The sequence below is a fragment of the Ornithorhynchus anatinus genome, chromosome 17 (genome assembly GCF_004115215.2).
Source record: "Ornithorhynchus anatinus isolate Pmale09 chromosome 17, mOrnAna1.pri.v4, whole genome shotgun sequence".
In the NCBI taxonomy this organism is placed as follows: Eukaryota; Metazoa; Chordata; class Mammalia; order Monotremata; family Ornithorhynchidae; genus Ornithorhynchus; species Ornithorhynchus anatinus.
The window spans coordinates 22,756,490-22,779,109 of NC_041744.1; the positions used below are offsets into that span (position 1 = coordinate 22,756,490).

The window sequence follows — 22,620 nt, forward strand, 5'->3', positions numbered from 1 at the left end:
GGGTGGATAGAGATATGTTTTCACCTGATTTCTTTTTCCTTAAGGAAGCGATAGGGTGGAGAGCTTCACTTTCAGCTGATCAGGACTGGGAAAAAATGAATCTGAAAACTGGCCCAGGACGAGTGTTTGTACAGAAAATGGGGAGCTATGCAGAGATCTTACAGAGATCATGTTGCCAATAATGGTAATATGAAAGGAACAGCTCACATTTTAATTCCCAGTTTGCTACTGGGGCACTTCCAGCATTATCTGAATCCCCTATTAGTTTGAAAAGGAGAGCAGGGTATGTGTAATTCATTGCTGTTGTACTCACTTAAACTTTTAGGATCCCTGTTTAATCTTTCATCTCCTCACCCAATTTTCCCCCAACTACCTCTTGACATTTTTTTGTCACCTGTGCACTTGAGTGCTCACCCCTGAAGCACTTAGGTATTCATCCTGCCCTCAGTCCTTCTTTACATATGCACCCATCTTTTAACTCTCTTGGTCTCCCTACCTGAATTTATTTTTGTGTCTGTCTCCCTGACTATATGGTAAAATTCAATGAGGGCAGAGATCGTGGTTACTAACTATTGAATTTGAGAGAACTTTATTGAACTCTAGAGAAGCAGCATGGCCTAATGGAAAGTGCACAAGCCTGGGAGTCAGAGGACCTGCGTTCTAATTCTGGCTCTGCCACTTGTCTGCTGTGTGACTTTGGGCAAGTCACTTAATTTCTCTGTGCCTCAGTTCCCAATCTGTAAAATAGGGATTAAGACTGTGAGCCCTGTGTGCGACATGGATGGTGTCCAACCTGATTACCTGTTTATACCCCAGCATTTAGTAATAAAAAGTGCTTAATAAATAACATTTAAAAAAAAACTTTCTCAAGGATTTAATACAGTGGTCTATGCACAATAAACTGTCAGTAGAAACTAGTGATTTGTAAGTAGTACAGTGTTTGTCACTAAGTAGTACTCAATAAATATCAGTGACTGATTAATAATGCACAATTAGAATCAAGCAATGTTGTGCTAAAATACGGGGGTAATGACTTTGAGAAAGTAGGTTTTCTCCCCTGTAGTCTAGCAATTTGTTCACAGGTGTCTCCTGACCATAGCAGAATCTGGAGGGAAGGGGTGACAGTCAGACATGAATAAAATGTAAATACTTACAGATTAATTAATTGATTGATTAGATAGTGCTTCCAGTGCTTCTGAAGTTGTCTGTCATTTCAGAGAGATGAGTCAAAAGTTTTCTTTTTGGATCTGATCCATCTAAAGGGGAATGAAAGGTTACATTGTAGAAAATCTGGCATGGATGTCAACTTTATCGTAATTGGATGAAAAACAGCTAAACGTATGTCTTTTCCCAATATAGCCCATGACAGTATTTGACAAGCAGTTAATGCTGTCATTCATACTACCTTGTATTTAAAGGACTTGCAGGTCTTTGAAAATAAAGATATTATAAGGGTATCACTCAGCTTTGCATTAAGGAGAGAACTATAAATATCCCTGCCACTTGGCTTCTTCTGTTGTTCTCCTCTCTCCTGCAGCACAATTTCATTCATTCAGTTGTATTTATTGAGCACTTAGTGTGTGCCTAGCACTGTGCTAAGCGCTTGGGAGAGTACAATATAACAATAAACAGACACATTCCTTGCCCACACAAGCTTTCAGTCTCACCATCCTTCAGATATCTGCAATGGAGTTCCTGCCTCTGTGCCCTGCTTTTACCGTGAGGCTCAGCCCCTAAGTATAGAGGGAAAGAGCAGAGTGGAGAATGAGACATTCCCCCGCCCCCCCCCCCCCCCCCCCCCCCCCCCCCCCCCCCCGAGCCTATATGAAAAGCGAGGGAGGACCTCAAGGCCATCCTTCCTTTGAGAAGGCTTAAGCATTATCTTCATTTACATGCTAAATCAGCAGGGCTGGATTAGGGTTCCCTTGGGGGCCTGGAGAGACTCAGGAAGAAGTCTGCCCCTCTCAGCTCCCTCAGGAGCCAGTTTTCTCTCAGCTCTCTCAGTTTCCTCCCTGCTAGTGCCAGAGTTCTGGTTAACTCCTCACGGACTGCAGCACAACTAAGAGGAAACCTTGTGTAACACAGTGCTGAATTCAGTGCTTACCGCATAATAGCAACTTATAATAAATCTGTCATTCAATGGTATTTGAGCTCTTACTATGTACAGAGCACTGTACTAAGTGCTTGGAAGCATACAGTACAACAGAATTAGCAAACATCTTCCCCACCCATAAGGAGTTTAGCAGTCTAGACTGTAAATTCCCCCTCTAGACTGTAAGCTGGTTGTGGACAGGGAACATGTTGATCAGATCTATTATGCCATTATATTGTTCTCTCTCAAATGTTCAGGGGATTTGATACTAGTTGTTTTTTGAAAATAATTCAGCTTGGAAAGATTCTAAGAGGGTTAGACTGAGGTGGGGCAGACAGATAATTTTTTTTAAATATAAAAAGATGTAGCCAGACCAGGCCCCTGATTGGTCTAGGAGTTTGTATGATTGGCTGCTGCTGATCAGTGCTGGTAGCCTGCCTGGTTGGACTCTTGGGCCTTCCTGACAGGACTGGGGGAATCAATCCTATACATTAAGAGCTTACTCTGTGTAGAGTCCTGTGCTAAGTGCTTGGAAGACTACAGTATAACAGAGTTCATGGATACGTTCCCTTCCCACAATGAGTTGACAGTCTAGAGGGCTAGGGGTGCATAGGGTGAAGGAGCTAAACAAGCTAGGAATATTTCTGTTTATCATTGATTTTGTTGTCACCTGGGTTCTCGGGCTGGGTAACCAACAGGAACCCAAATCCCACTCTTCCCTGCCCTAGGCAATCCCCATTCACTTTGGGTTAGTGCTCAGTCTTAAAACAGCAGTTTTTTCCTGGAAAATGCTCTTGAGAAAAATGCATGTGACCCTGGAGATGTGGTGACTAACTGTATTCTGCCTTCCGTGTGTCACTCATCTACTAATCAAGCATATTTAGTCATGCCGAAGCTAGAGGCAGAACCCAGTGACCTAGTAGAACTACAAACCACAGGTTTAGTGAAAACAAGACACTACAAGCCAAATTATGCCTCACCTCTCTTTAGGAAGGGTAGTTAGGGTGGTGTTGCTCTGTGTGAATTAGATTGTTCTCACAGAAATGTTTTCTTGGGTTTTTTGGTAAAGTTCAAAACTCTATTTGTGACTAGTAAATTTTTCTCAAGGCCAAGACACCTTTTGTTCACACACAGAGTAAGTGGGGGTGATGCTGAGAACTTGAGATGTGTTCTGCCTAATACTTGTTTTAACTTGTTAGAGTCAGTGCGTTAGAGAAGCAGTGCTGTCTAGTGGATAGAGCACAGGCCTGGCAGTCAGAAGGACCTGGATTCTAATCCTGGCTCTGCTACTTGGCTGCTATTAGACATTGGACAAATCACTTAACTTCTCTCTGCCTCAGTCACCTCATCTGTAAAATGGGGACTGACTGTGAGCCCCGTATTGGCCATGGATTGTGGTCAACCTGTCTTTTATCTACCCCAGTGCTTAGTACAGTGTCTGGTACATAATAAGCATTTAACAAATACCATTTTAAAAAATCAGTGACTAGTCTGGGGTCATCCCAGCTGGCCCACTGGAAGTGCGTTTGTTCTTAACCCTTCTGGTCCCTTGGCCAAGATGAAGGAGAGTAATGAAAGGGCCAGAAAGGACTCCAACCAGGCGAGCTAAAGGAAGACTCCTGTAACAATCAGTGTCTGCAGCACACATTGACTTCCTTGGGACCTTCTTCAAAATGGGATAAGACGGGAAGCAATTTTTCATATACTACCTCATGCCTAGGCAACCACTCTCTACCCAGAAATAAATATGTTCATTTATTCCCTCAACAAGCCTTTAAGATCAATAACGCCATTTCTACATAAACAAAAGTGAAATCAAGCGGAGAAGGCAATTATCCAGATAGCACAAGCCAAAAAATAAAAAATAAAAAAAAAAACATAGAGAATATGTTTATCTGAAATATCTGCATAACTGGAGACTAAATAATAAAATAGTAAATATTTATCTCTCCTTTTAGAGGGTAAGGTCTTCATGGGCAGGGAATATATTAATTTCTTTTAAATGGTGTTTGTTAAGTGCTTAATATGTGCCAGGCACTGTACTAAGCACTGGGGTAGATACAAGCAAATCAGATTGGACTATGTCCCACCTGGGGTTCACAGTCTTTATTCCCATTTTACAGTTGAGGTACCTGAGGCCCAAAGAAGTGATGTGACATGTCCGAGCTCACGTAGCAGATAAGTGGCAGACCTTCGGGGGGTTTAAAACCCAGGTCCTTCTAACTACTAGGCCTGTGCTCTATCCACTAGGCCACAATATATATGTTGTGCTCTCCCAAGTGCTTAATATACAATATTACAAGGTTTAATTAAACAAAGAGAGTAACTACTACTGGTGGCAAAAGTAATTTTTTTTTAGTTTGCATTAATTTGTGTGTGTGTGTGGTATTTTGTGTGTGTGTGTGGTATTTGTTAAGAACTTACTAAGTGCCAGGTACTATAATAAATACAAAATTTAACTGTAACAAATATCAGTATTATTATTATTATTATTATCATTAATAAGCATGGAGGAAGAAAGAAGCTAATCAGGTTAGTCACAGTCCACGTCCAACATGGGGCTCACAGTATTAATCCCCATCTTACACAAGTAACCGAGGTACAGATAATTTAAGTGACTCATCCAAGATCACACAGCAGACAAAAAGCAGAGCTGGGATTAGTACCCAGGTTCTTCTGACTCCCAGGCCTGTATTCTATCCCCTTGACCATGCTGCTTCTCAATTAATTCAGACAATTCCCACAATTTTCCTCTTCACTAACGTAGGCCTATCATAAGGGATAAATAGAATTATGCTCTGAGCACAGATGTAGATATAGAAGGACAAAAACAGAAGAGCTCTCACTTCACAATGCCCTAGTCCACAAAGCCTCTCCTGTCACAAGCAGTAGGAGCTGGCAGTATTGACTCACAACCCTGAGTTATTACATTAAGGCTGGACATACCTGGCAAATTATCAAAATGATGGATGGCAAAATCTAGTTTAGTGACCCAATATATGTGGCAAATTTGGAAGTGTAGACTAGCCTCAGAGACTCCAATATATCATAAAGTTAATGATACTCATCTTTGTTTTGCTTCTCTCTTTCTTCTCCCCAATGTGTGATTGGGGCTCACACTGTGCTAGAGAAGCACTGTCCCTAAGATATACACAGACTATTAGAAACTTCCCAAATCAGACTCACCATACCACTGCCTTGGATTGAGCGCCGTCATTCTACGGCCAGATCCAGAGTACCAAATCTTTCTGCTAATCTGGGCCCAAAACACCTTTAGGTCTGAAGTATCCTGAAAGCAGTCTCATTTCTCTACTTCACTGCCTCTGTGGGCTAGATCAGCTTGGGTGAACCAGAGAAGAGAGTCTTCTCGCCCTCTCTCTGCCAAACCATTGACTCTGGGGGCTCTTTCTTCAGTGTTTGCCAAGGTATTCATTTTATGGTGTTATTTGCTGTGCCATTTGTTAAGTGTTTACTATGTGACACCACTGTTCTAAGCACTGGGGTTGATACAAGTCTCCACCCCTCATGGGACTCACAGTCTAAGTAGAAAGGATAACAGAAAATAAGGAATCTTTTTACTTTTCAGTTCAACCAGTGCCAAACCTATTTGATCTAGAAAATTCCAGGATCCAATTTACATTTTCTCCCACATTACTTAAGGAGAGGGTTTGTTTTTTCAAAGATTTTGGCTGACTCAAACAGAGTTAAGTGTGAGAAGTATGTGGAGAGAGAAGCTTCTTTGTAGCTTGAAAACATCCTTGGTTGGGCATTATGATTTTCTCACAAGTCATGGAGTTTCTTGTAGCAGTGAAAAGGAAAATATGGATTCCATTAGTCATTTGAAAAAAGCAAGGGCCATAAATGAGGCTATCTATTAAAATCCAATTAAATCTTTGGGATGAAAATGTAATAACCTCTCCTTTTTGTAAGCCCTTTTTTATGAGATTGCCTTTGTAAAATCTTGGGGAAAGAATGAGAAAAATGTGGTTTTGTCCATATGTTAAATTATCTGAATAATTCAGTTGTGAATAAGGTAGAGTAGAGAAACTGGAGTAATTCACACCTAGTTCTTCCATGCTAAATTTTTATTCCAACCAACCTGATTTTAAGTACTAACTAGGACTGACAGTCTTTGGGCTGAGTGGATGCAATTTTCAATGGTATCCCTCGCCAAGTCCATCAATCAAATGGCATTTTCTGAGGTCCTTCTGTGTATTAGGCACTAGGGAGAATCCAAATCAAGTGAAACACAATTCCTGCCCTTAAGGAGTTTACAGTCAGTTTAATGCTATCTCTGAATCTGCAGAGGATTTTGGACGAGGCATATCATATTGCCCCAAAATGGGGATTTCCCATCCCTATTTCCTTATCCCCCAACCAGCCACCACTAAGAGTCTCAGGGAAGTACAAAGAGCCAATGCCAGCTATGGCCAGGTGCCAGTGGGGAGGACATCTGTCAATCAGGCAGACTTCCAGAAAAATCAGAAAACATACATAAGAGAACTAGACCCTGGCCCTACTATCCTGGGGAACATGACCTTCTCTCTGGAAGGCAAAACAAGCTGAATTTCCACAACACAAACTGGTTTCTTGTCCATCTTTCAGTGCTCTGAAAGCGAGGCTGGGCTGCAGCAGATTGGAGCCACGCAGAATCTTTTTATTCTGTTCCAACCTGTGCTATTCACCTTATATGCGTTAGGATAAACCTGCTTCTAAGAGGAAGCATTCCAAAGAGGATCCAGGGTTGTTCAGAGGTAATACAGAACATCAAAGAGACCTACTGGTTTGTAATTACTTCTCTCAAATAATCAAGGTGTGAGTTTAATGAAACATGGGGTGACTTGATTATTAGTGAAGATTCCCAAGAGTGTACAGTATAGACAAAGTAACTGGCTTTGATATTCCAAATATTTCAGGTCTGAAACATCTTGAGAGTTGATGCCAAAAAGAATTTTTATTGGTTAACTATCCAGCTAATTTTTGCAAGGAATCCATAGTCTTTCACATTTTTCCAGTCTGCCATATCTCCTTTAAAACACTGAATCGCTATGTTGTTCACTAAAATGGAGTCCTAAGAGAGCACTCTCTCCCTCTCCCTCTCTCCCGTTCTCCCTCTCTCCCTCTCTTCCTCTCTTCTCCTCCCCTCTACCCCCACCTCCAATGGGGGTTGGGGGAAGAGAATAGGAGAAAGAGGTAGTCTCTTCTCCTCCCCTCTACCCCCACCTCCACTGGGGGTTGGGGGAAGAGAATAGGAGAAAGAGGTAGTCTCTTCTCCTCCCCTCTACCCCCACCTCCACTGGGGGTTGGGGGAAGAGAATAGGAGAAAGAGGTAGGGAAAAGCCCTGGTGTACTCAGGATCAGAAGATAGGGCAAAGTTCAGAGTCTGGGCTAGGGAAGGTTGTGGTTGATTTCAGACTTGAAAGGGTAGCCTAGGGTAAGCTGCAGTCTGAAGAGAAAAAGAAGAGGGGGAGAGCAGAAATAGTATAGTAAGAATCAGTGAATGAGGAATATGAGAAGAGTGGAAGTTGCTGAACAAAAATGAAATGGAGAAATTTCATCAGTGCAGAAAAAAAATCAACAGAAAGTTTGTGTTACAGTACTTACCCCGTATATTGTGTAACAGAGACCCCTACTGGGCACTGGTAGTTTCCTCCTCTCCCTCTAAATACACATTCCTTTCACTGGTCTTCTCCCAACTCCATTAAATCATTTCTAATCAATTAAAGATTCATAGCATGAATATGATGGGTGATTTACACTAGCAAAAGATAATAATAAAAATCAGTGAAGTGCTTTTTGTACTTGGTGTCTGAAAAAATATCTGCTCTAGCATAGCAACTTTGCTAATACCCTTTTAATAGATTTTAAATTAGACCTTTTTGTGCCTAATATGCTGGAAAAAGTTAGTTTAGAAAATACTCAACACCAAACAGGCCAAACCCAATGCTTTCCTGCTTTACAAAAGCATCAGAGTATCACTAATGATGGATGACACGATTGGAAAACACTACTAACTCACTGAGTCTCCAATGCAGGGTTCTAGTTCTCAGAGAGATTGTAAACCCTTGGTAATCTTGATGCTTTAATATTTTCCATAGCTAAAGCATAAGAAATTGAAGGGAAAGTTTGTTTTAGAGAGATTTTGAGAAGCAGCTTGGCCTAGTGGAAAGAGCCCAGGAGTGGCCGTCAGAGACCTGACAGTTCTAATCCGGGCTTTGCCACTTGCTGGTTAAGGTTTCCTGTTTTTGTCTCTGTTTGGCTCTTTGAGTTTCTAAGTAACCTGGAGCTTAGTAACCTCCTATCCCTAATACATGGGGCCCAAGAAGTTTCTATGACAGCTAGAAATGATGTCTTCTCCCGAAACTGGATTCTGGCAACATTTTTTTCCTCCTGACTTCCAGAGAAATGTTGATATTGTTAGTTTTCGCTTGGGCATGTGCATGCATGTGTGTATGTGTGTGTGTGTGTGTGTATGTATCTGTCTTTCCTTTTGGTCCAGCAAAGAACAAGGAAAGACATTTAAACACATTTGAGAAAAACACTGGGGTGCAATCCTGCACTCGGTCAGCCTCATCATTAGGCTAGTAGGTAGTGGAGAGAAAAGCAAGTGAGAGTTTAACCGAACAGTTCTACCGGTCTCCCCCCACAGGGAATGGGCAGAGGAGGGGAAAGCCACATTGCTACAAGATTCCAGAACTATATTTTTGTCTTCTAACCAGTATATCAACTAAGATATTGCCAAGGTTGACAGACCCAAGCATGATTTACATTTTCTCTAAAGTCTCGTCTCTTCAAACTGGGATGAAATACTGTTGAAAAACCAGATTTGAATTCCATGTTTCAAAAATGAACTCAGCAGATTAAATTTGGTATCTTGCAGTTTCAGACTGAGGGCAAATGTAATGTTAGAGTACTTAGATATCGCACCCATCCTCAACACTTAGTTATATAGCATATAATATACATATATATAATTGTACATCCAATTATTTATTCAGCCTGAAATATTCATGCTGCTATCTGATTTAATATCTCTTCCTTTTCCCATTCCCATTATTTGTAAACAGTTACTGTCTGCTTGACAGATCGGAAGCTCCTTGCAAGCAGGAATGACAGTTTGGCTTTTGGCATGCTCTTCCAAATGCCCAATACAGTGCTTTGCACACAGAAAATGTCTCAAGACCAGCAGTTGATCATGCCACCTCAAGATTTACTTCCCTCTCTGTCAGAGAGACTGTGGAGAAGTGGAAGAGGGTACCGAGAAGACCTAAATTATTAAAGGGGTGAGGAAAACTGGTCATTTGAGTTAAGGTTAAAGAAGTGGATTATTTAGCCTGGAGAAGAAAAAGCTGAGGGATGATGCTAGGACTTCAAGATCCTTAAGGGTGTTTAGAAAGAAGATACTTAGAAGTTTGGGCCTTGATGGCCAAATCAAAGGAAATAGGTTAATTTAAGGACAAAGGATAATTAGATGCAAGAAAGATTATCTTGATTGTCAGGTGGATGATGATAATGATAATAACAATAATAATAATCTTGGCATTTATTAAGCACTTAATATTATACAAGTACTGATTTAAACAGTGGAGTACATACATTTTCAGCAGATCGGGTACAGTCCATATCTCAGTCGAGGCTCACAGTCTAAGGAGGAGAGAAAACAAGCATTTAAACCCCATTTTATGGATTGAGGAGGCAAAGGCCAAGAGAAGTCATGAGTTGCCCGAAGTCACACAGCAAGCAAGGGGTGGACCTGGGATTGGAACCCAAATCTTCTGATTCCCAAGCCTATGCTCTTTCCACTGAGGCATGCTTCTACTCAAGAATAGATTACCGAGAGAGATTGTGGAGTCTCCAGCCTTAGATTTTTTCAGAAAAAAATAGGCATCCCCAGACCTTGGGTGCTTTAATCAATTATTTGACTAGAGGCAAGGGACTGGACTATTTTGACCTCTTCCAGCACTCTGATTCCATGGAATTCAAACCACATTGTTAATTGTATGTGTTTTCTGTCCTACCTCAAAATGTTTCTTAAATACATTGTTGATTTTGAAAAATTTCAGTATTTAAAGGCCTACTAGCATAGTGACATACCTTTTTACTAACATGGATTTCTGCCTGATCCACATAACTGTTAAATAATTTAGTTTGATGGATGACTCTTTTCTACATCTCCATAACCACTTCTAGGATGAAAGGAAAATATCTACAGGTAAAAACATTGATCATTAAAGACAGAGTTCAATTGTTTTGGTTATTCTCACTGGCCCTGACATGGATGTAAGAATTTCCATTTTAGAGTGCATCCTTCCATACTGTTAGTTGAGGGCAGGGCATGTGTCTTCCAGATGTTATATTGTACTCTTACAAGTGCTTAATACAGGACTCTGCATACAGTAAGCTCTCAGTAAATACCAATCAGTCATTCAATCGTACCAATGATTGATTGATTAATCAACACCTCAGACTGAGGAATCAGTAGTGAGAATTTCAAGGCCAGTTTATTTTAAGAAACCATGCATATTTTTGCATTTCTTTTAGCATCAATATCAGAAATAAAATAGCCCCAAAGATTGAGGATTACACATCTTCAAAGGGCATGAAGCAGTATTGGCCTAGTAGAAAGGGCATGGCCTGTGTTCTAATCCCAGCTCTGTTGCTTGCCTGCTACATGACCTTGAACAACTCACTTAACTTCTCTGTACCTTATCCATAAAATGAGGATTCAATACCTTTACTTCCTCCTACTTAAGACTGTGAGCCCCATGTGAGACAGGAACTGTGCCCGATCTTGTAATCTTCTATCTACTTCAGTGCTTAGTACAGTGCTTGGCATATAACAAGCACCTAATACACAACACGATTATTATAATACTGGGAACTGGCTAATTTCATTCATTTTCAACGAGAATTTGGAAAAGTGTTCTTTCAATTCCCATGAAAATCAGGAACAATTTGATGTGAAGTCCAAATTTTACTTTCCTTACAATTTTTAGAACTTTGATACTGGCCAAGTTGGTATAGGGGAAACAGACATTTTCAGAATTTAGAGAAAACATCCTGGAATCTCTTAAAAACGGAAATATTCTCAGCGTAATTTTTCATGTAACAAAAAGGGAATTTGTGAGTGAGCTTTTTCCCAGGTTCATGAAGCTTGACTCAGTCAAAGTTTTTTGATGTTTTTTCTCCTTGTGAAATTGAGCAATGCTGGGTCAGGGAGAGGTATGGTTAAGAAGGTGTAGGGAAGGAGAGAGAGAGAGAAAGAAAGAAAGCAAAAGAAAGAAAGAAAAGAGTCTACCCCTGCAGATACAACGTTGTTTTGGGTCATGCAGGTTTGAATCAACTGTTCTCATATCTGCTGAAAAAAATCTCCTCAAAAGTAGCCACAGTTCCCCCTTAGAGACTGACTTCCAGTAGTTTAACATTCAGAGAACTCCCTCATCATTGGAGAATGTCCTTGATTGCCTTAAAATGACTGTGCTTTACACCCTGCTTGCTAGTCACATTTTACCAGCTGGTTAAGTCGCTACTTTGCTATCTTTGTTAAAATGAGCACTGCCTCGATGCTGGTGGGCTTCAGAACTCCACTGCTGGTGATCTTGCATTGCCATTGTAAAATCTGACCCTTGGCAATGCTGATGAAAGTGTATAAGAAGACAGGAGTGACATCTGTGGAATTTCAAATCTTGCAGGTATGGAGAAGCCTGGGCAAACCTCCTGGTTCAGCTGGGTTTGAAGCTAGAGGAGCTGACTTCAAGGCTGGCTTCATAATTTTGCACCTTAAACAATGGTAGTATTTGTCAAGTGCTTACTATATGCCAAGCACTCTACTAAAGTGCTGGGGGGGAAACAAGCAAATCAGGTTGGACACAGTCCACATCCCATGTGGGGCTCACAATCTTAATCCTCAGGATGGGCTAATCATACAGTAATGATCCACTGCTTCTGTGATATAGTTTGCTTCCCTGGATTCTTGGTGAGAATGAAATATCAAGTCTTTTTCTCATCTGTTGCTCACCTGTTTGAGATCAGGTGCTAATTTCTGGCTGAGTTGTGACTAGTAGTAGTACTTATTAAATAGTGTTTAAATAGTGTTTATTAAATGCTTACTTTAGGCAGAGGACTGTACTAAGCAACAAGCTCAGTTAGCTGTATGGGCAGCTGTTGCCAAACTCTGAACCTCAGCTTGTATTCTGCTCTGCACTCCTCAGAACTGACCCCACCAGGGTCTTCCAACTTTTTCTGTATTTGGTATGCCTTTTATCATTATTATTATTATTAGTAGTAGTAGTAATAGTAATTTAAGCACTTACCATGTGCTAAGCATTGGGGTAGATACAAGAGAATCAGGTTGGAGGCAGTCCCTGTCCCACAAGCAGTCCCTGTCCCACATGGAACTCATAGTCTAAGCAGGAGGGAGTAGAATTTAATTTGCATTTTACAGATGAGGAAACGAAGGCACAGAGAAGTCAAGTGACTTTCCCAAGGTCACCCAGCAGACAGGTGGTGGAGCTGGGATAAGAACTCAGATCCTCTGACTCCCAGGACCATACTCCTTCCACTAGGCCACATTGCTCCCTTGTTAACATCAACAGGGACACCAATCTGGTTTAACTATGTAAGCGATTTAGGAGTTGTAGCTGGGGCTAAAAATGAATAAGGGCTTTGGGACCCTCCAGACTGTAGGAATTATTGGGTAGAAGGGTACCTTCAATCTTGAGGAGGACCCTGTTTTACATCATTTTTGTCATAGGTCCAGAGCCTTCTAAAACGTAAAAGCAGCCAGATATTTTAAAAATGTAAAAATTAAACTTTACACTAAGCATGAAATTTCCTGAAGTTAAGCATTGTATATTTCGATGAGCTGTAAATCTTTCAAGTAACTTTTTGACCTACCTTTTTCCCTTTGGAGGAGAGGGGAGGAGAAAATGCCCCAAGAGTTATTCTTTATGGATAAAACAAATCACTTCCAGAGAAAAAGATGGGAGGGAAAAATGTTCAAATAACTGAAGCTACTAAATTTCAGTAAGTCACTGAAACCATGTGGGATTAATTTCAAAGTCTGAAAGGAGCTTTAGACTAAAGTTGTTGAGTGACTTAAACATATGGGATTCGTTTATCATTTCAACTGGCTATCTTACCAGTAGATAGTAAGGAGGCAAAGAACATATAGTTCAAAAGGTTGAAAAATTACTGGGTATTATTTTTTTAAATGGTGTTTGTTAAGTACTTAATGTGTGCCAGGCACTTTACTAAGTCCTTGGGCAAGTAGAAGCTAATCAGGTTGGACACAGTCCCTGTCCCACATAAGGTTGGTATTTGTTAAGCGCTTACTATGTGCCGAGCACTGTTCTAAGCGCTGGGGTAGACATAGGGGAATCAGGTTGTCCCACGTGGGGCTCATAGTCTTAATCTCCATTTTACAAATGAGGGAACTGGGACCCAGAGAAGTTAAGTGACTAGCCCAATGTCACAGCGCAGATAAATGGTGAAGTTGGGATTACAACCCAGGCCCTTCTGACTCCAAGGCCCTGCTCTATCCACTAGACCACACTGCTTCTCTAAGCAGTAACCAGTTGTTCTTCATTACTTTGAAAGCTTTGCAGTGCCTTTCCATTTTCCTGAAAGATGACAGATTGTAAAACTCTCTGCTAGATGGTAATAATGATAATGATAATTATGGTACTTATTAAGTGCTTACTATGTGCCCAGAGCTGTTCTAAGCACTGGGGTAGTTACAAGTTAATCAGGTTGGACATAGTCCCTACCCCATACGGGGCTCACACTCATCCTCATTTTACAGATGAGGTACCTGAGGCACAGAGAAATGAAGTGACTCACCCAAGGCCACCAAGGCAGAGCAGAGATTAGAACCCAGGTCCTTCTGACTCCCAGGCCCGTGCTCTACCAACTAAGCCACTAAGCCACAGCAGCTGGTAAGCTCCTAACAGGCAGGGTCCATGTCTACTGTACTGTACAAGCACTTAGTATAGTTCTCTACCCACATTTAGTCATCAGTAAATGCTATTGATTGATTGATAGCCACTGTATGCATGTATGCATCTACTGCAGGAGGATTTCTGATTTTAGACTCAGTGAAATCGAGGCGCTAAGGAAGCCTTCTCTCACACTCACAGAGTGCACACAGGCTATTATTCTGTGTGTTTTAAGGGTAGCTATGAAGAATGTTGTTGAGGTTGGCCCATGTACAGTACCTGTTCATGGCTATCACTAGATTGTTTTATGAAGAGCACTAAAGAACCTTGTTTAGGTACAGTATTTAGTTCTGCATACTTTCTGGAATTAAATTTGGGCTATTCCAAACCATCTGTGCAGCAACAGTATTTATTGAGAACTTCCCTTTGGGGAGCCTGCTATTGGGAACTGTGAAAGAACAGTCAGGCAGGGAGCTTACTTGAGGATATAGGACACATCAAGCCCATATGAAAATGTGCAAAAAGTATGAGAGTCATGAGACTTAGTTTCTAAGGTATTGTCGGAATGGATTGAAAGTTTGAGGTCAAGGGAAGGGTATTTGTGAGGGTATTTTTTGGAGGAGGTGGGTTTTTAGTAGATCTTTGAAGGAGGGTTGAATCTACATTGCAAGAAGGGAAGAAGGAAGTCAGTGCTTAGAACAGTGTTTTGCACATAGTAAGCGCTTAACAAATACCAAAATTATTATTATTATATGGGCAGTGAATCAGGAGAGGTGAGGAAAGGAGACAGCAAACAAGATGACTTCATGAGATGGAAGAGAGAGTTTTGGGAGTGGACAATTTGGCTCAAGGAAGCCAGCTGGTGGAGAACTCTGACACACATCTGATATGAGCAACAGCTAAAAAGTCACCACAGTTTTAAAGTCAACCAGTCGTATTTACTGAGTTCTTACTATGTGCAGAGCATTGCTCTAAGCCCTTGGGAGAGTACAATGAAAGAGGGTTGGTAGATACGTTCCCTGCCCACAATGAGCTTACAGTCTAGAGGGGGAGACAGACATTAATATAAATAAATTAGAAATGTGTTCATAAATGCTGTGGGGCTGAGGGTGGGGTGAATAAAGATTGCAAATTCAAGTGCAAGAGCAACAGAAGACAGTGGGAGAAGGGGAAATGAGGGCCTAGAAGAGGCAGCTTCATGGGGGACAGGTGCCTAGAGGAGAAAAGCAGCTTAAGATGGCTGCCTGCTTCAAGAAGATGATTCTTGCTACTGGCTAGTGGATGGAATGTAATAGGAGAGGTTTTAGATGCTGCATGACCTAATGGATAGAGCACAGGCCTGGAAGTCAGGAGGATCTGGCTTCTAATCCCAGTTCTGTCACTTGCCTACTGTGTGATATTGGGCAAGTCACTTAACTTCTCTGTACCTTAGTTACCTTATCTGTAAAAGGGGGATTCAGACTGTGGACTGTGTCCAACCTGATTATCTTGTATATACCCCAGACCTCAGTATATGCCTGGCACATAGTACAGATTTAACAAGTACGATTAACAACAACATAAAGTCCAGAAAAGAGGCTCCCAGCCCCACAGCACATATGTACATATCTGTAAGTTATTTATTTATATTAATGTCTGTCCCTCTCCCTCTAGACTATAAGCTCATTGTGGGCAGGGAATGTGTCTGTTTATTGCTTTATTGTACTCTCCTAATTCATTCAATCATATTTATTGAGCACTTACTCTGTGCAGAGCACTGTACTAAGCGCTTGGTGCTTAGTACAGTACTCTACCCACAGTAAGTGCTGAATGAATGAATGAAAGGAAGCTAGGATTTGTCCCAGAGAGGTGAGATGTTAAAGCATGAGAGTTGAATTTGTGAGATGTTATTGAGGAAGAGACTAGAGAAGCAGCATGGCCTTGGTGATTGAGCACGGGCCTGGGAATCAAAAGGACCTAATTCTAATTCTGGCTCCATGACTTGGGACCTACTGGCCATACTGTGTGACCTTGGGCAAGTGACTTCTGTGTGCCTCAGTTCCCTCATATGTAAAAAGGGATTAAGACTGGAAATCCCCATATGGGACAGGAACTGTGTCCAACCCAATATACCAGTATCTACCCCAGTGTTTAGTGAAGTGCCTAGCACACAGTAAGTACATAACAAATACCACAATTATCATTAGTATTATTATTATTATTAATAAGAGTCTGTAAGAACGTGTGGAACTTGGTTGTGGAATGTACATGAATGGTGAATGGGAGAGGAGGCAGTAGGAACTCTAAGTTTATGAGTGCTGGAGCCTGGATAGTGCTGACGGGGATGAGAGAAGGAGAGGATTTAAAAGGGAAGATGAGGAGTTCAGTTTTTGACAACATGAGCTGAGGGCATCCAAGTGCAGATGTCCCAGATAGAGAAAGAAATATGAGACTTGAGAGAAGGTGAAAGGTCAGAGATGTAGATATAGATTTGGGAGTCATGTGGATATAGGTGATAGTTGAAACCATGGGAGCTAATGAGTTCCCAAAAGGAGTGAATACAAAATTAGAAGAGCAAGGGACCAGAGTTGAACCTTCAGGGTCCCAAAGGTGAGGAGAGTAAAAATGATCACTGTGGCATTTAAACACTCACTATTTGCCAAGCACTGTACTTAGCACTGGGATGGGTAACACCCAGGCCTTGTTCCACATGGAGCTCAGGGTCTAAGTAGGAGGAGAACGGGTATTCAGTTCCTATTTTACAGATAAGGAAACTGAGACCCAGAGAAGTTAAGTGACTTGTCCAAGGTCACCCAGCAGGGAAGTGGCATAGCAGGGATAATGTTGGTATTTGTTAAGTGCTTACTATGTGCTGAGCACTTTTCTAAGCGCTGGGGTAGACACAGGGGAATCAGGTTGTCCCACGTGGGGCTCACAGTCTTCACCCCCATTTTACAGATGAGGTAACTGAGGCACCGAGAAGTTAAGTGACTTGCCCAAAGTCACACAGCTGACAAATGGCCGAGCCGGGATTTGAACCCATGACCTCTGACTCCAAAGTCCGTGCTCTTTCCACTGAGCCATACTGCTTCTCTACAGGAAAGGGATTAGAACTCCAGTCTTCTGACTCCAAGGCCTGGACTCCTTCCTCCAGGTCATGCTGCCTCTCAGAAAAAGGAGAAAAAGAGTGAACACAGGAGACTGATAAGAAGCAGATAGAACGGAAGGAGAAAAAGGAGGGTCATGTGTCCTTGAAATCTAGTCTAGAGAGAGTTTAAAAGAGAAGAGAGTGATCAGTGGAATCAAAAGCAGCAAAAGTCAAGCAGGATTAAATGCCAAAGCCAGTGCATTTGGCCGAGACCATTGAGCCCTGAGGCAGAGCACTCTCATTCTAACCGCTTATAATAATGATGATGATGTTATTTAAGCACTTACTATGGGCCAAACACTGTACTAATTGCTGAGATAGATGTAAGATAATGAAGTCAGGAACAGTTCCTATCCCACATGGGACTCACATTCTAAGTAAGAGGGAGAACAGATTCCGAATACCAATTTTACAGATGATGAAATTGAAGCACTGAGAGGTGAAATAACTTGCTCAAGGTCACTCAGCGGCAGGTGGCAGAACTGGGATCAGAACCCAGGTCTTCAGGCTGCCAAGCGTGTGCTCTTTGTGCTAGGACACCACCAATGAAAGGGATAGGTTAATAGTATGCCTTCAGTTTCTGGTGTTTGCCATAATAAATGGGCAGACTGCTATTTTTGGAGTTGAAAGGGAAGGTTTTACGAAGTAGATGTTAAAACAGGGCAGGAGGTGGCTGACACTAAATTTATCTTAGGCCCATTGCCTGAAGCCAGATTTCCTTTATGTGCTGGGCCTGTGAACCAATGCTTATTTTCATGGTTGTTTTAACAACCAATTGAGTAGCCCACTAACTGGGCTCAGTATATTTTCTTGCCGTTTCTTCCATAAATCTAATGGCCATGAAAGGAAGGAACTCTGTGCCTTCCCTGGAGACTAAAGTATTCCGGTTATAAAAAGAACTGGGAAAGCATAACTGGCTTCTTCCCAGGGCAGACTGACCTGTCAATGTGTCTTGTCTGATTTACATCTCTGGGTGAAAATTTAGCTCAGTCTGGATGTTCTCTCAACCCTCAGTTTCACTGCAACTAAATATACCCAGCCCAGAGCCTTTTGATAAAGTCCCTTACATGGACCTGTTAGGGCAGATCAGTAAATCCAAGAGGTGAGCGTTACCAGGCGGCCTTGTTATAGACTGGAAACTGAACAATTAGGCTAAAGAACTTTTACACCTTATGTAACCCGTGAAATTTGTCGCAGCAGATCATCAAGTTAATAATCAAGAGAATGAGGTGTATTTTTTTCTTGGACATTTTGCATGTAAAATACAATGGCATCTTGAATAAGCCCCAAGTGGTTTCTTGGATGAATCATTATGATCTGACCAACGATCTGATGCAGGCGGTATCCTAAACCCAACCACAAGCACAGTTATGGGGATGGCAGCCTCCTTTCACACTAAGTTCTTCTGCAAGATAAGATGGGTAAAATGTAATCAATCAATGATACTTGTTCAGCACCTGCCGGTTTTGAACCACACAAGCCAGATCCACACTCTCTGCCCCCAAGGAGGTTTCAGTCTAATGGGAGAGACAGACCAAAATCACTCATGAAGAGCAGAAACAGGAGAAGAACAAGAATATAATAGGGAGAAGCACTGTCAATGTCAGGATGAAATGGCTGAATAATTGAATATAAGATTGACTATACACAAGTCACGAGGACGGGAGTGAAAGTGCTAGGGTTGGTTCTTGGGATGATGCACTTGTGGGGGAGAGATTTCTGGAGGAGGAATTTGAAGATGAGGGAGAGCTCAGTTCTGGCAGGCTTTGGCTTAATGGAAAGAGCCTATTGTGTGGCCTTGGGCAAGTGCCTCAACCTCTCTGGTCCTCATATTCCTAATCTGTAAAATGGAAGTCCCCTCTCAGGGTCACACCTGCAGAGTTTCCAGTACTCTATCAGTCTGAACTATGGGAGGGAGAGTCAAGCAGAGGCATACCCATTTCATTCCTAGCTTGGGTAGTGGCTAGGGAGTGGAAGGCAATCTGCGACAAGTCAAAATTTACCTGTGCTGGGCAGGAGCAGCATGGGAGAGGGTCGAGGGAAGAGACTCAAGTTTACTGTGCAGAAGGAGGCAATGGTAAACTGCTTCCGTATTTTTACCAAGAAAACTCTATGGATACACTTCCAGAACAATTGCAGATGGAAGTGGGGAGTTCTGGGAGAGATGTGTCCACGACATAGCTATGGGTCGGACACGACTCGACGGCCTAAGACAATGACAACAAAACGGGAGTTAGAATGCCTGATTTTCCCTATTTCATGGGGATATGTTGTGAGGATAAAGTAGGAATTGATGTGAAAGGATTTTGGAAAAATAGAAGCACTATGCAAAAAAACAGGGGCAAAAGGGGAAGGTGGTTCCAGGTCAGACTGATAGCTCCCACAGGAGGTCAGAAGCAGAGAGTTGAGAGCGAGGTGAAGTTAGTACATGAACTTGGGAGGAGCATAGAGTGTGAGGTGGGGAGCCATGGGGGAAGAGAGCCAAAATGTAATATAAACAAGAGCTGGCAAAGATTTGCAGCCAGTCATAATGAGTATTTTTGGTGTTTTAGATCAATGTGCAAATGGAGCACAGGATGAGATAGCGCATCCATCTCAGTCCCTGGAACCATCCCAATCTGCCCCAGGCACACTGGGTTTGGCTGCTTGGGCACAGGGAAGGGTAGGGAGAGAGCAAGGCAGAGAAGAGGAGGGAGGGAATGAGAACTGAACTTGTCAGTCAATCATATTTATTGAACACTTAGCGTATGCAGAGCATTGTACTAAGTGCTTGGGAGAAAACAGTATGACTGACACATTCCCTGTCCACAAGGAACTTAGAGGGAAAGGGAAGAGGGAGGAAAAGGGGAAATGAAAGTGGAGAAGGGAAGTAGATGGGATTTTTTCTGCACAGCATTTACCTCAGACGAACCCCTTTTTTGGGGTCTTGGGGTCCAGCCGTCACTCCCCAGGATGGCTAGTAGTCTGAGCTACTTCCTGACTCTCTATCGGGTCTCCAAGGCCAGCATCTCCTAGAGCAGATGTTGGCCACTCTTTTGCGCCAAAGAGTCTAACAAAATAAAACCGTTGAGCAGTTGGTTGCAAAGAACCAGTCATAGATGTCAGATAGTTTAGCCACAAAAAGGAGATGGGAGATTTAGACAGTTGCAGGTTGGGGTGGGGTTAAGAGGAGGAGCCTAGATGGATTAATCGGTTGATCACAACCTCCATTGCTTGCCCATCTACCACTGCATGAAATAAACTCCTAGCTGTTGGCTTTAAAGCACTCAATCGGCTCACCCGCTCCTACCTCACCTTGCTGATTTCCTACCACAACCCAGTCCACACATTCACTTCTCTAATGCTAACCTACTCACTGTACCTCTATCTCTCCTCTGACCCCCTTGTCCACATCTTCCCACTGACCTGGAACACTTTCCCCCTCCATAACAACAGACCACCACTCTCCCACCTTTGAAGTTTTACTAAAGCTACATCTCCTTCAAGAAGCCTTCCCTGACAGAGTCCATTTCCTTTACTCCCTCTTCCTTCCTCATCAGCCATGAACTTGGATCCGTACCCTTTAACCACCTGTTAGCCATCCCAATCTCAACCCCACAGGATTTAGGAACATATCTATAATTTATTTGAATGCCTGCTTCCCCTTCTAGGCTGTAAACATCTTATGGGTTGGAAAGGTGCCTACCATCTCTGTTGTATTGTACCCTCCTAAGCACTTAGTACAGTTCTCTGCACACAGAAAGCTCTCAATAAATACAATCGATTGACTGATCGCCACCGATATTAATTGAATACCTTCCGGTGCCTGCATTGTAATTGCATGGGCCTGGGCTCAACCACACATTTACACGGCTTACTGCACTGTGAATCTAAACAGTTTTAAATGTCTCATTCCATCTCCCCACTCAACATCTCCAGTCGGAGAGGTACATTTGGCTCCTGGAAGAACCAGTTATGGCTTCCCAAGCCATAGGCTGTAGTCCTGCTCTTTAGGCTGGGCTGAGCTGAGCTAATCCATTAGGAGTGTAGCTTTCTGGGTGTGTGTGCTTTAGGGTGCAGGGGAGTGTTTTGTGAGGGTTTGTGCAACTCCTCCGTCTTGGTTTAAAGGCAAATAATGATAATAATGGTATTTGTTAAGCGCTTACTGTGTGCCAATCACTGTTCTAAGCACTGGGGGTAGATACAAGGTTCTCAGGTTGTCCCACGTGGGGGTCACAGTCTTAATCCCCTTTTTGCATTCATTCATTCAATCATATTTATTGAGTGCTTACTATGTGCAGAGCAGTGTACTAAGCGCTTGGAATGTACAATTCAGCAACAGATAGGGACAATCCCTGCCAAATAACGGTTCGCAGTCTAAACGGGGGGGACGGGCAGCAAAGCAAAACAGAACAAAACAAAGCAGGTTTACAGAGGAGGTATCTGAGGCCCAGAGAAGTGAAGCGACTTGCCCAAAGTCACACAGCAACAACAATGTTATTATTATATTTTATTATTATAATTGTTATAACATTATTATTAATGTTGGTATTTAAGCACTTACTATGTGCAGAGCACTGTTCTAAGCACTAGGGTAGATACAGGGTCATCAGGTTGTCCCACGTGAGGCTCACAATCTAAATGCCCATTTTACAGATGAGGTAACTGAGGCACAGAGAAGTTAAGTGACTTGCCCACAGTCACACAGCTGACAAGTGGAAGAGGGGTGATACGAACCCACGACCTCTGACTCCCAGGCTCGGGCCCTTTCCACTAAGCCACGCTGCTTCCCAAAGAAAATGTGGTCCCAGGACTCAGAGTGGAGGACAGGGAAGGAAATCAGGGAGGACGAAGGGGGACAAGAAGTGGGACAAAAAGGTGCAACTTGCACCAGCCACGCAAGGTAGAATGAAAACTTAAGGTTTGACAGATCCCGGGCTTGGGAGTCAGAGGTCATGAGTTCGAATTCCACCTCAGCCACTTGTCAGCTGTGTGACTGTGGGCAAGTGGTCAGAGGTCATGGGTTCGAATCCCGCCTCTGCCACTTGTCAGCTGGGTGACTGGGCAAGTCACTTCACTGCTCTGGGCCTCAGTGACCTCATCTGTAAAATGGGGATTAACTGTGAGCCTCACGTGGGACAACCTGATCACCCTGTATCTCCCCCAGTGCTCAGAACAGTGCTCTGCACATAGTAAGCGCTTAACAAATACCAACATTATTATTACTATCCCTCCCCCCCCACTCTCCCAGCTTACTACAATTCCCACCTACCCCCGCGCCGTGACGTCACAAACTCCGGACGCCTGTCCCTCTCATTGGCTCCCTAAGGCGACGCTGGCAAAAACGCGTCCCCTGCGTCGCTAGGCCCGAGGCCGAGGGAGGGGAGTCCTCGCGCGGGCTGCCGGGAGATGGTGTTCGGGAGCCGGGATGCGGCCGGCGAGGGGCGGGGGGGAGGACTACATTTCCCAGAGAGCCGCGCGTCAGC

General features: G+C 42.8%; 1 long non-coding RNA gene and 1 other non-coding gene across 2 annotated transcripts; one reads left to right on the top strand and one right to left on the bottom strand.

The window, feature by feature from the left end:
- Positions 1–1,160: 1,160 nt before the first annotated feature.
- LOC114817928 lies at positions 1,161–22,542 on the bottom strand. The gene is made up of 3 exons (XR_003765766.2): positions 22,407–22,542; positions 9,689–9,736; positions 1,161–1,256 (listed from the first exon to the last, which is right to left on the bottom strand). It is a non-coding gene; the product is annotated as an uncharacterized LOC114817928 (long non-coding RNA).
- LOC114818104 lies at positions 19,011–19,148 on the top strand. Its single transcript, XR_003765924.1, has one exon. It is a non-coding gene; the product is annotated as a small nucleolar RNA SNORA7 (small nucleolar RNA).
- Positions 22,543–22,620: the final 78 nt, after the last annotated feature.